Raw genomic sequence first — 14,243 nt, forward strand, 5'->3', positions numbered from 1 at the left:
CATATCCCTGGAAGGAGAGGGGAACTTCTCTGTAACACCTACAGGGAAAATGTCCTGCAATACTGTATTCCATCAGCTAAAAACCGATGTAGGTGGCCACGAAGCAAGCCATCTGGGCTTGGTGTCCACTGTCATGTGTGCACTGGTTTATAGGAGTTTCAGTGGTTTAGGAGAGTTAACTCCAAGCCTTGCCTGCTCCAGCATCTGTTCCTTAACCGAAGCTAACTTTACATACTCAGCATTCTCACCCAGCTCTTAAAACATGACTACAAATCTCAAAAGAGCCATACTGCAACCGAGGCTACGTAAAGCCCAATTACATTTATTCTTGAAACACCTAGTTTATGACAAACTGCTTCAGCTGCATAGACTATGATAAATATATTAACTCTACATTGAAGACATTTCCTTTCCATGACAGAGGGATGCATTTCCATCTGGACTGTAAGATGACAGATCCACAGCAAAACAGTCAGCATGCTTCCTTCTTTAAAAGCTCTCTGGAAGAGCAGACATTTCAACCTATTCATCTACATGAAAACGTAATAGTAATAGTTAAAAAACAATGGATGAAAATTACTTCATGCTTATCTTATCTGGATAGAAAACTAAAGACATTGGCTAAAAATAACAGACTAAATACCCTTTAAGGAGCTGTCAAGCAAACACTAGGTTAGATTAATCTACCTGTCCACCATAAGCAGAATGAGTGCTCCCACATCAGACATTTTTGATGCTTGCAGCGATACCCCACTGCTGTGATAGCAGCCTGGATAAACGGCATGGTGACTGAATACCCTGAGCTGGATCCCAGCTTGCCATGCAGTGTAGAATCTTGTGACCCAGAGCAACTTACTCTGTCCTCAGGTGTAGCAAAAAAGATGCTTTCAGCACAGAAACTGTTTTCTGACATTATATATTGTTAAGTCCATTTGCAAATAACCAACTTGATATGATGGAAAGCGTGCACAGCAAACTGGAGCTGCCTGGTGGCAAATCTACCTTGGACAGCTGGGTCACAGATTCACTGCCAAATTTTGTAGTTCCCCACGTCTGATCTGTAGCACTCAGTAAAACACTGAAATACGAGAAATGCCTTGTAAAACCAATAAAGCCAATAGTAGCTTACAGTGCTAGGTGCAAAGTCTACTGATTCTCCCCATTGCTTTGAAAGCTCTTCACATGCCACACTCAGCCAATATTACGCAACTCTGCTCATTTGCTGTCTTGTGCTATTTTCTTTTTATACCTTCATCTTATTCATGACATAAATGAGAGAGTTGCCTCATGTATTAGTAAACACAAATTAGAGTTTCCCTGGTCCTGCACCACTGGGTGTGAAAGACATCCCCCTAACCTGGCAGAAGGCTGCTCTGCTGAAGCTATGGGGAGCATCGCAACCCATCTCAGAGCAGAGTGAGGCCTTTGGAGATCAAGCTAAAGCAAGACGTTTGCATTAATCTTCCTGCAACTAGAAATTCTTGAGGGAAATATATATGTATATATTTTAAATCACTGTTTGTGTTAAGAGTCCAAGGCAAGGCTCACTGATCCTTAAACTATGAGAGAATTTTGTACAGGCAGGTAAATGTATCCACCGTTAAGAAGATACAAAGAGGAGACACCTACTTCCACATGCAAATTAATGAATAAGACAGCTAGGGATTTGTTTTTGCAAATCCTGATGCTCTTCCGAACTGAAAGCCCAAAACCGGTGCTCCAGGATTTCTGTCTTGATCAAGAACTTTGTCTGCCCAACTATCGAATCCTTCAGAACAGTGAGAGAAGAGTTCCTGTGGAGCCTTGGCTTTTCTTCTGTTTCCTCTTTGTGCAAAGTCAGCCTGGAGTCCACACAACTAAAACTGACCTCACTCCCGGGCATATCACTGTGACCTCCGATTTATTTTAGACAGCAAATTTAACATCTCTTTGGATCTGTCATAACTGAGCCATAAATTCTTGCAGGTGCTAGCAGGGATCTGATCTCTCTTCATCTACAAAACCAGAATTATTGCCGTCAAACCTCCTTATCTTCCATGTTAAGTGAAGAACTTGCTGCTTGTTGGCCTGACATAACAGAGCTGCAGCCTCACTGCTGCCACTGGCCCTGCCACCTTGGAACACAAGCACAACACATGTGCTTGCACATTAAGCATAAGCACAGACTGGTATATGCACGCATATGAAAGATGCGAGAACACCTTCAGAATCTTCTGTTTTTATTTGTATTCTCAAGAGAAATGTATTCCTTGTGAACTCCAGTTATGTACCACAAACATCCCTTTGTTCAGTCTAGGAGCACAAAAGCACTGAATAACATATGAATCATACTGACAAATTAGCAGATGAAGCTACGCTGCATTTATTGTACAGACAATCAAGAAGAGGAGAACAGTGGTTAATACCTCAGCCTGAAGCTACAGCAGGTGTGAAAGCAAATACTACCACGAAGGTATCTGACCCACAGTTTTGCCTTTGGTCACAGCCAACCCAGTATTCCTCCTCTGCCAAGTTAATGCCCTGAGTGATTTTACATTCTGCACTGGGAATTAAATCACTTTGCACTGCTTTTCTACCCATAGACAGGCCTTGTCTGCATGAAAAGGAAAAATGCAGTACATAGAGCATAGACTTTAATTTTGATTTGACCTAGATCATTTACCAAACAACTTAAATAGGCTGAGCTAAAACAGAAATGAAAAATATTCATGACACCCTTCAATTAAGCCAAGTTTAGAATATCTTCTCAGATTGCAGCTGTCACCAACCTTTCCTAAAAGCCTTTTTCTAAAGAAGGGGATAGACCTGGGGGGAGACACTACACTTTGCCATGCTTCAGTAATTAGCGGTTACAGAAAAAAATCCCTCTTGCTGAGGAAACGCTCACCTGCCCACAAACCAGGTTAGTTGCAAAAAGGACATGTAAGCTTATACTCCTCAAAGCGAATGACTGTTCACAGTCACCCATTCTCCGGGATAGCCAGCCAGTAACAAGCTTGAAATTGAGCTGTCCCTTAGCACAGTGACTGCAGCAGTAAAGCAAGCACGGGACCTGATGAACGCTCCAAAGCGGTGACATGGTATTTTGACTGTGGCTTTTTCTTGTGTCCTGCTAACTTGCTGGAGTTCACACTGAAAATGTAGAAAATCTCAAAGGTTGAATTATCCCCTTGCCATTGCAAGCAGTGACACTCTAGTTCTGATTTCTTGGGGGTAATTTTCGTATACTGTTTCTTATTCTGCATGATGACAGTGACTGGCATGACACTAATGCTATATTAAACTGTTCATAGTTAAAAACAGATATAGATGTAGGAAGAGAAGGAAATAGCAAACAAACCATCTGTTTCTTAGGGAAAAAAAAAAGGGGGGGGGGGGGGGGAATCTGAATATATCGAATGTACTTGATTTCTGAATAAAGTTTATGAACCTTGGAAGAAAGAAACATTTTCATAAAGTGGAAAACAGATTTGAGAAACACACTCACTTAAACACATAGAATCCTATATCTGTTATTTTACAAGACAGTAATAGCATGGTGGATGAGGAAACTATTCACATAAAGCAATGCTGAACAGTGCCTTTGGTGAGCAAGTCTGTTGTAAGTTATCCTGACAACTATATGAGGCTGCTGAAGCCCGGTCTGTGTCTTAAATAGCCCGTGTTGACCAGTGAATGCCTTTCATGTATAAAAACAGCATACCAAGGGTTGGCTGTAATTGGCTTTATGAACAGGAGAGATGTCACAACGCATGAAATATTAAAACAGAGATATATATAGTTAGTTGCCCCCTGGCAGACATCAGAATATATAGAAAAAGAAACTTTTCCTGATGGAAAATACTCTTCTCTACTACAGAGTGATTTGATGTAGTATGCTGGAGTTACAAATGTCAAACCACTGTAGCGCGCATTAACCTGCAAACCATTTCTTGTTAAAATATTAAGCAGCCACAATACCAGTATATTCAGAATGTTATTAATGCATTAAGTAATAATAGAGAAAAAATCCAGGTACCAGACAGTTAAACAATTAGAGTTCAACTTGCCTTAGGCATTCATTATACTTGATTACACTATCTTTGACTGTGTTCTCATGTGAAGAACAGATAATCCACGCAGCGCAAACATCTCCCACTCTGCATTCCCCCATCAGATATGGTTTACAAAATAACTAAGAAGAAAGATGAAATAGCCACTGTGAAGAGACGAGTGCTTGTGATGACCATGTATATATATTAAGCAAGGTTGAACATCATGCTACCGAAGTCCCAGGAAAAAATGCAAAATATGAGTGTGGTTTGCAGTTGATAAAATAAGAACATGATGAATATCAATTACTTTTCAAGAAAATCCTATGCCAAACAAGATAACGTTGTATGAAAACAGAACGAAGCATGCCACGCTTATCACACCTCAGCAAAATCTTAGGCATTCCATTATCAAATTAGGCACAGGTTGCAAAAATGGCACCAACTCGGAGAATGGCCAAAAGCATGAGGGGAAGGGGAGGAGAGCATATGTTGCTGACAAGAAACCAAATATACGCATGGCAAAGCACTGCTTCTCCTCTTAATCTTTCATGAACTTAACAAAGCATTTTACAGCAAAGATAAAACCCAGTGACCAGTGAAGCAGCTCCAGCAGCGATGTTCTCTCAAGCTCAGCTGTGCTTCACTTGTTCTCAGAAAGCGTATCAGGCAACTGGGTTCACAACTGGGTGCAGCTGGACAGGAGTCCACACAAGGACCAGAGCATAACTCATTCATTATATGTACATCATTTTTGTTTGCCATTTAAGTAAGAAAGACAGCTGTCATTTCATTTATTGTGAACTACGTGTATTTCATGTGTCTGTAGGAAATAAGTGCTTATACAGAATTTAGGGCCTGATACCAGGTATCTGCAGGTGCCTGCAGTCAACTGTATCTGCGTCCTACATTGCAGAGACTCTCTTATGGTTTTTTATAGAAATTTAAAAGGCAAACATTGCTGGAATGTTTTTGAAGGGTAACTTTTGAGCACTTAATGAAGAGCTCACATCATTTACAAACTCCAGGCAATTATAAAGTGCCAGCAAACAGAGTACTCATTCTGTCACCCAATGAAAGGCCTGAAAACAGCAACTGGTCTTTCAGTGCATATGCTTTTATGGAGACAAAACCATCCCATCTCCACATACCAAGAGGTAATTAGATATATACTGGAATACATCTTTCATCAATTAAATAAATGTCTTCAGCTTCTTACTGCCCAGGAAAATAGCCACATTAGTTACCTGCTTACCCTTCTCACAGCCTGTTCCTGTACCTAGTTGCCCTCAAAGTCTTTCTTTCTCATATTCATGTGGAACTTTCTGTGTTTCAGTTAGTGCCCATTGCCCCTTGTCCTATCAGTGGGCATCACTTAGAAGAGCCTGGCCCCATCCACTTTACACCCACCCTTAATATTTCTATAAGCATTGCTAAGATCCTCTCTCAGTCTCTTCTTCTTCAGGCTGATCTAGGTTGGAGATGCTCCAGGCTTGGAAAGTTACACTCACAGTCAGGAAAGGGCATAAAACAGAACTCTAAGCAGGCTCTTTGTTTGCAGACTGACAGGTTGAAATCACAAGAAAGAGCTGAAACCTAAGTGATAAGAGACTGTGGGTAATCACAATTAATTGCTGAGAAATGCAAAGCTGATGCTGCTGTCCCTGCAGATGCAGAATTCAACATAAGCTCCTTCCGTAGAGCACGAAGACCAAAAGCAAACATACAGAGTGGCACTCATGAAGGTCACCAGATAGCAATTTGATAAGACACTACTAAAGACCTTCCCAGCTCCAGCCCCAAAGCACATTTGTCCTTCTACAGATCTGTTTCTGATGGTACAGTGCATTTAACAGACATACTGATGTACGAGAGTTACTCTGAAAGTAATGCCTCCTAATTTGTTATGTTGCCCCACAGTGTCAGAGGCAGATGTTGGTGATATGGCAGTACAGGTTGACCATTCCTGCCAATATTCCAATGCACTTCGTTGCCCTGCAACAGATGGCAGCAGAGGGGCACTCTAACAAAATGGTGACTGACATGGAAGTGAAAGGACTGTATTGGCAACACCTTCCTAGCAATGATGTCACCACAGCATCATTTATCGACAAAAAGAAGAGATGCCATCTCATGTTTTTCTCATACGCACACAATGTGGTGTCACTGTACACCAGAAATCGAATAGGCATTCTTGTTAGGAAACAGGACTTCCTGGAATTCCTTCTGAATGGTGCAACCCCAATATACACATGCAGAAGATACTCCCACAGTGATCATATAGCAACACAACAAGCTCTCCTCTTGACCAAGGCAGCACAACCACTGCCTGGATATGGATCAGACAAAGAGGCATTTCCACTGAAATGCTGTATAGGAATTCCCATACCAAAAATAAAGTTCAGATTTGTTAAGGCTTAAAACAGTACAAAGCCAAATGTAACAGTACAGAGTATGTGTGTGCATTACAGCGTTTACCTACATACACAGTCATTCACTTCAGTATAGATTCCTGTCTGCTCTAGTGCTGGCAAAATGTCAAGTCTAAGCCAAGTAGGTCCTCCAGTCCTCTGCAGAGACGTCTCTGGGTCATCTGCCAATTCACAGATCTAGGACAATACTTGCACATTGTGTCTCGCAACACATGGTTAGATGAGCCTTTCATTACATTCAGCATGACAACCAAGGGATCAAAGCTTTGAAGAACAAGCTGAAGAAAGATCTGCTCCTCCTCAGGAGAATCGTTCTTTACTGAACTGTCACTGATGTAAGTCTAAAGAGCCACCCTGTTCTCCCAGAAATTGATAAGTACTCCTCCAAACACCCTAGAAGACAATCTCAGAACCACCTAGAGTTGAAATGTCCTATCCTGGTTTTCAGTCTATGCCAAACTGAAGGTGATTTCTCAAAGGAGAGAATCTACAACTTGAAAATAAGTAGTCTGCAGATAACACTGTGCAGAACAGGACCCTCACTGTCACCATTCAGTCTGACAAATCAAAGCATTCAACTGCCCTTTGGAATTACTAATGATCCTTCACCTTAACTTTTGTTCTTTTTGACAATATAAACTTCCCTGCAAAAAACACCTAGGTGGTGAAAAAAGTAAACTTAGGTGATGCCTCTGGTCTGTAGTCTCTGATTGGAAAGGCTGCCTTTAACTGATGGAAAAGTGTGTCACAGCACTGAGGTGCTCCAAAGGTTATCTCGTTTGTGTTCTTTAGCTGTGCTGGTAGATATGACAAAAGCTACAATACAGTCTCCACAAACCTCATCCCACTATCACCCTTTGACCATTGCCAGTACACCAGCTCTGCTCCTCCTGCATCCACAGCAGCCTGTAACCCAAACCAGGCTGCCAGTAGGCCCCCCATCCCATCTCAGGAAACACAGTTACCTGAAGCATGAAGTTTATTAAATATCAGGTGCTGGTGTAAGGATACAGAATCTAGTAACTCACGATAGCATTCAGCAGGCTGTGTGGGTGCTTGAAAGATTAATTGCCAGAAAAAACATCTATCAGAGCTGCTTAGTACAATCCACCTTTGCATTGGCAGCAGGGAGGGATAGAACAGGATGGTCAGAAATAAAACCAAACCCCCACATACAAGATGAGGGTGACATTCACTCCTCCAAACACAAGCAGCAGAGAGCACCAAAGCTTCAGACCTGGGAGCAGAGCACTGTGTCTCATCACAGCCCCCATACAGGCCAACACAGGCTACTGCTGAGTACCTACAGGCTTAGAACAGGGTCTTTGAAAGAAAAGGAAAAAAAATTAGCCACATATTTTTTTCTTTCTTAGCAGCTTCTGGTGCTCTGACAGCTTTGTGAAAGCTGATGACATGATTTCTTCTGAAGAAAGGTAGGAAAATGTGCCTGATTTGCCACTAGAAGCAGAAATAGGAAACTAAGGCTTTTTTGATCTTCTTGTCATAAGAGGCTGCTCCATTTCACATCATTTGCAGGGCTGGGAAAGTAATAACTAAAGCTTCATGTTAAGCTCGGTGAGAATTGGAGTCTGGTCTTTATCTACATTGCTATCTCCATTACTCACCAAAGATTAAAAAAGAAAGAAACAAACAAAAAAGCCCCCATACAAATGTTTGAAAAAGTCAGAATAGCAATAGCAAGCCTTAATTAGTTTTCAGTGCCTTTATCTAAGCTTATCATTCAAGTGAATGAAAATGCTTTAATTAAGCCACCTTCTAATTCGATTTCTTCAGATGTCTTCCTGCTTCTGCAACAAATGACTCAGATGCCAGAGACCACAGCTTCTGTCAGCACACAGCTCCAGTTCTCCATTGAGAACAAGCACACAGACACACAGGATGGCTGAGGTTGGCAGGGCCCTCTGGGTCCATCTGGTCCCACCTCCGCTCCAGCAGGGACACACGGAACATGTACCCAGAGCCACATCCAGGCTGTTTCTGAAGATCTCCAAGGAGGAGACTTAACAGCCTCTGGGCAGCCCATGCCATTGCTCCATCAGCTGCACAGCGAAGAAGTTTTCCCTCATACTCTGACAGAACCCATTGCATTCCAGTTTATTGCCTCCACCTCCTGTCTTGCTGCTGGACAGATCCACCCTGTGCATCCATTAGAGCTTGAGTTAGGTGGGTAAAACAAAAATCAGTAACAACAGTAAAGTTAAGACAAATACATACAAAGAGTCAAAATCTCTATGAGGATTCTTGCACTTTCTTTTATTCCTTGCCAAGTTTTTGTCATCTGCCCCAAAGCCTAAGTTCCCCTTTCTTCATGTCATGTGCTTGTGTTCTATCCTACACATCACGCAGTTCTTGTGCAGTTTGTGCCAATGATTTCCAATTCTTGTCACTTTCCCTTTGCCACCCAGATCTCAGGTTAGGTTCCTCCCAAAGCAATTCAGTCCTTTATACTTTCGTCTTTCATAGAAGGCACCTCAGCTGGTGCCTGGGAAGAAAGAAGTGGATGTGAGATTTGGCCCTAAAAGAGAGATTGTAAATTTGGTGATCTCTGCTCACTCACCTTCTCTCTTTGGAGAACATCACATACAGGCAATTTGTCCAACAACAGCATTTGTAAGGGGACAAGTCACATTGTGATCAACACCAGGAGGCAAAGTGTTGGGGTTTCACAGGCCTAGAGGTGACCTCAAAGTGCACTCTATCCCACTACTCTGCTCCTGAAAGAATCAAACACATTTACACTGTTCCCAACTAACTTTCCAACAAGTTAACGATTCTAAAATCCCAAGACCTCAGTCCAGTGATCAATCCCTTTCCTCAGTTTCACTAATGCTGAACCTGTTACATATCACGTGAGCCAGCACAGGTATGGAGAATACTGCTTCACAGCAGCTCCATGACATGCAAAGGTTATCATGTTGTGCTTACCCTGCTACTCTTCTTTGCTTGGAGCTGAAACAACCCCAATTTCTTTCAACCTTTCGTCAAAGCACATGTTTTCTATGTCTCCTATTGTTTTAATTCCTCTCCTCCAGATTCTGCCCAGTGTGCCTGCATCTTTCTTGAAGCACTCACTCCAACTGGATGCAATTATATAGGTGATGAGGATTATTTCAAGGCTGGAAGCATCACTTCTCACATCCTTCATGCAAGTCTCCTATTTGCACATCACAATTCCAGCTTTGTCTTTACCGCAGTAGCATGACTTTGTTTATTTAGCACCACAACTCATCACAAACCACAGAACTTCTGAAGAACTACCACCTTTCCCTGTTGATTATAACCACAGTGTCTTTGTCCTATCAAATCACTGAACTTTAATTTCGTATCCAGAACATTCACAGCCCCTCTCCAACTATGTATGCAGTAAGCACCACTGAAGTCACCACTACAAATGCTCTGCAGTACTGGGTGTTAATGAGAAACATGGAATTTCTCACCTTAATTGCTAAATTTTCACATGTGAACAGGTGAAAACTACAATACTCTGTAGACATAAGACCAAAAATTCATGCAGGATGTCTTGAAGATGGTGAAAATGCAGATCTTTGCTGCCTACAGCTCACACAGTTAAGACCTTACAAAGCTTCACAGTAAATGAGCATTATTAGAGGAAAGAGAGTTCAGTTTTGTTGGCAGATGGTCCCACAACCAAATTATATCACCTGTGCAACAGCATATACCCACAGATTTACAAAAGTTTCAGTATTTTTCCTTTCTCTTCTACCTTGTGCCAAACTGCTCCACAGGTCACTTTGCTTTTTCTCTGCTAAACAGTTTCACACGAGAATTTATTAAAGATCACAGGGAAAGACTGCATGTTACTTTGAACAAAGTCAACTTGCTTTGAAAAGCCACATGAAAGTACCTTGTACAGCTCAGTTCTTCTCACCCTACTCTCTCCACATCTTCAGTTCACAGCAAATCTCATCCCTGTGCAGCACGCTGCCACAGCAGCCTCTCTGCCCATCACCAGGTTCATCAAGCTGCCCAGCTCTAACTGCTGACTTTCAGAATAAGCTGAGCAATGAGAAAAAGACATGCAAGCAGGTCAATAATGCATGCACTGCATTTTGCCCATCTAAGCACTAGAGCACCAGGAGAGCTTTTATATGAAAATAACCTGAATAAATAGGTTTTCTGAAGGCAGAAAAGAAGTTTAAGGAAATTAAGCTAGATAGTTGTTATAACTAAAACAATAGAGTTGGCAATTCAGGGGATGTGAAGTGCTTGACTTCAATGATTTCACTCTCTAAGAGTCAGTTACCACAGGTGCACGTGGTCAGCAGAAAGGTGATAATTACATTGGCTTAACTACAACACCTGGCCCCATGGGCTGAGATAACTAAGAGTATGTTCTTAAATGGGCTTTTCAGAGGTACGAAACTGGTATTTCTTTAATTAAGCCAGAGATTTCCACACAAAGAAGAAATTAAGCTGTCTTTAAAAGTGCACAAATGTAGAGCACACATTTATCATGGCATTTGAATTATATTCACTTAATATGCATGGTACAACTGCAGCACAAGCCATTTACCCAGGATAATACACAGCAAGACCCTTACATTTTTCTTCCCCCCAAACATAATTAAACAAATCACTGTAATTCAGCCCGTGTAACACGCTCTTCGAATGTTATTAGTTAAAATCGATATGTAAGAAGACAATTTTTTTCCTTCGTAGGAAATTATGAATATAAATGCTGAAGGTAAACTAAGTGCAAATGTAATACGCTTCTGACAAAATGTAATTTTGTTCTTCAACAAAGAAATTGTGTTATATGCGAGGCAGAGAAGCGAGAGGAGTGCATCCAGGAAGTGGTACGATACAATAAGCACAAGGTCGACACAGCCATCATTGTTTCTTAAAGACAGAACTCACAGGATCACCACGGAAACAAACACACTTCTTATCCAACTCTGACTGAACAGATAAAAAACAGAATTTAGCCTGTCCAGAGGTAGCACTAATGTGATTACAGTTCATGCTGCAACGTTATGTGGCATTCTATCACATTATGTGAAACCAATGAATTCTATTCCAGCATGCATTTCAGGCCACTTTATTAAATCCTGCTCAAACATGAAAACATCTATGTGGTCAGAGCAGCTCCACGTCTACACCACACTAAAGGCAGCTCCACACAACCACGCTGCCCTGAGGTTGTTGATGCCAAAGGAATTGACCATATTTTTCTAAATGCTAGGGGTAGGCTTGTCTGTATTTGCTATAATTCTCTTATTTGAGCCTTTACAGAACAAAGGCTGTACACGGATTTTATGTGAGGGAAAAAAACAACAAGATACATTCACGCTCATGAACTGATCATCATGTTTCACTCAGTGCTTATGATGTCGGGAGTTTTGTATTTTAAAAGGCCTTTCCTGACATCTACAGTCAGTTCATACTGAAATAAAGCTGAGCACCATAGCTCACAAGGATATATCAGTTTCCAGTGATTGAGATAACTGGGAAAGCAGTATTCAGAATAACTGCATGACAAAGCAGGAGAAAAACCTCAGAACTTCAGCATTCTCATTGCTGTTATCAGAACCGGGAAACTAAAAATGCAGCTTTTTACCACCTGCAGTTCAAATGATGAGCTACTGCCACGGATACGGTCCCTTTTGAGATTAAACCTGTTCTGTTTCAGTTTGGAGGAAGCTAAAAAATACATGTTGATTTCATCAAATAGGTTATTGGCTCTGCCCTGCCATCACCAGCATTACCCTCAGAAGACAACAAGCCAAAATCACCTGTAAGAAATCAAAGATGAGCAGATGTGATGGTCTTATCACAGAACATCACAGGACATTCCTGGCTTGGACTGAGCACGTCTCCCATCACTGCACTCTAAAAATGATGTTATATAGCATATGCAATAAGAAACTTGTTTACCAGTGTGAATCAACTCTCTTTAAAATGCAGGATTGTCCAAGTGGGTATCTGAAAAGGCTCCCTCATTTGAGGAGGGGATGCCTTGAGATACATTTTCCTATTGGAGAAGAAAGACCCAATGGCAATTGGGAGCAATCTCTTTGCTGTGTGCCATACTGATTAATAAAGATTTCTGGGTAATTCTCTTAATTATCATAAAGCAGCGACATAAATAAATATACCAATCACTTTCACCTAAAGTTTCAATAGACTCAGAGCGCTCTGTTCAGGATCATTACTGGGATGAAATACCCCAACCCAAACACAGCCTCCAGACCTACAGAGCAAGGAAGGGCTGCTTTTATGAAGACGATGAGTTCCTGACCTGGATTCAAACCGCACGAAGCATATTACCAGTATAAGCGGCAATGACTGCTGTGTTACAGTGTATCGGTGGCTTTGTTACAGACTCTCACCATAACGCGCCTACTGATCCATGCTCCGATCCAGGTACATCGATGCACGTTGTACTCGGAATTATTTTAATGACGGGAATCTCTTCGGCCTGCGTTACCCCACATCGAATTAAGAAATCAGTTCTGACCCCAATGTATTGTCTCCAATCTGCCAGAACAGCACCTGCCACACACGGCTGCCATTGGGCAGCGCAGAGGGCTCTGTATCTAGGGAAAGAGCTCTCCCTCCCCGCACAACGGCCGCACGCTATTTGGGGACGGCACACAACGTGCGGGTGCGCAGCGGCTTTCAGTACCGCCCGGTACTGCCAAGGCTGCCCGTGTCCCCCCCCTTCCCCGCAGCAGCGGATCGCTTTCCGTGCCACCATTGTCGGAGCATTAATTTTTCAGGCTCACGGCTGTGGTTTCCAGGTCGCTGCCCACCGCCGGTACCGTACGCTTCGGGTTAACCCGAAAGGACAGAGCAGGGACAGAACTACAACCGGAGAGATGCGGAATTGTCATTTACTGACGGTAATAACCCGATCGCCAAGAAAACCGTTCATGACGTACAGAAAGAAAGACGCGCAGCTCGCGTCGTTTTCTCTAAAACACGCATTTATTTCCCAAGGCGAAGCGGACAGTTTTCCATGCAGAACAGCCCCACCCCGGCTCACCTGGGAGGGCCGGGAGCAGCCCGCAGCCCGCACGCCGCTCACACCCGACGAGAGCCGGGTTCGGTCGCCCACCGTAACGCGATGGCAGCGCCGTGACAAACAGCTCCCTGCGCTCAGACAAAGCGGTGCCGCTCTGACAGGCGCCGGGCGAGACCGTGCCATCCTCCTCGCGGGTTCTGCTTCCCAGCGGAGCCCGAAGACACGCGGACGCGCTGGGAAACGCTAACAAAGAGCGGCCGGGAGGGATGCGAGAGCCACGGAACCCCCCGGCAGCGCCGCCCGAAACCCCCGCTCGCCTCCGTCCCCCGCACAAAGGCGGCAGGCGGCCACTTACCGACTCGCCGGCTGCTGTAGTTCGCCCCGCCGTCCCTCCGCCTTACGGGGCGCGGCGCCACGTGCCGCCTCCCAGCGCGATGCAACGCCGCGCGCTCCTGCGCGCCCGCCCACAGCAGCGGGCAGCCCGGTCGCAGGGTGCGAGCCGGAGCCAAGGCTTGGAACCAAGGCCCGGAGCCAGCGCCGATACCTGCCCGGCCCGGTCCAGCCCGCCCTGCGAGGGGCGGCGGCGGGAGGAGCGCCGCCGGGCTGCACCGCACCGCCCAGCCAAGGGAGCCGCCCCAGGGCAGCGCGGCCGCGGGCGGGGTTCGGCACCTGGGGTGGTGCAAAAAGGAGAACGGGTGAGGCTGGAGCCGGCAGGTACCGGCACTGCCAGAGCTGTGCCCCGGCACAGCAGTGTGGGAGACAGCCTTCCCTCTG

General features: G+C 43.9%; 1 protein-coding gene across 2 annotated transcripts in view; it reads right to left on the reverse strand.

Moving 5' to 3' along the window:
- Window positions 1-14,018, reverse strand: part of CRACD (capping protein inhibiting regulator of actin dynamics) — a 106,157-nt gene extending 92,139 nt beyond the window's left edge. Inside the window, exon 1 of one of the 2 annotated variants that reach the window (XM_015862221.2) lies at window positions 13,825-14,018. The gene's annotated coding sequence lies outside the window, so the exon portion shown is untranslated. Of the gene's footprint in view, window positions 1-13,490; window positions 13,691-13,824 lie in introns of those variants that run through there. The other variant, XM_015862222.2, reaches the window with a different exon arrangement.
- Between the last annotated feature and the right edge of the window lie 225 nt (window positions 14,019-14,243).

The sequence above is a fragment of the Coturnix japonica genome, chromosome 4 (assembly GCF_001577835.2).
Source record: "Coturnix japonica isolate 7356 chromosome 4, Coturnix japonica 2.1, whole genome shotgun sequence".
In the NCBI taxonomy this organism is placed as follows: domain Eukaryota; kingdom Metazoa; phylum Chordata; class Aves; order Galliformes; family Phasianidae; genus Coturnix; species Coturnix japonica.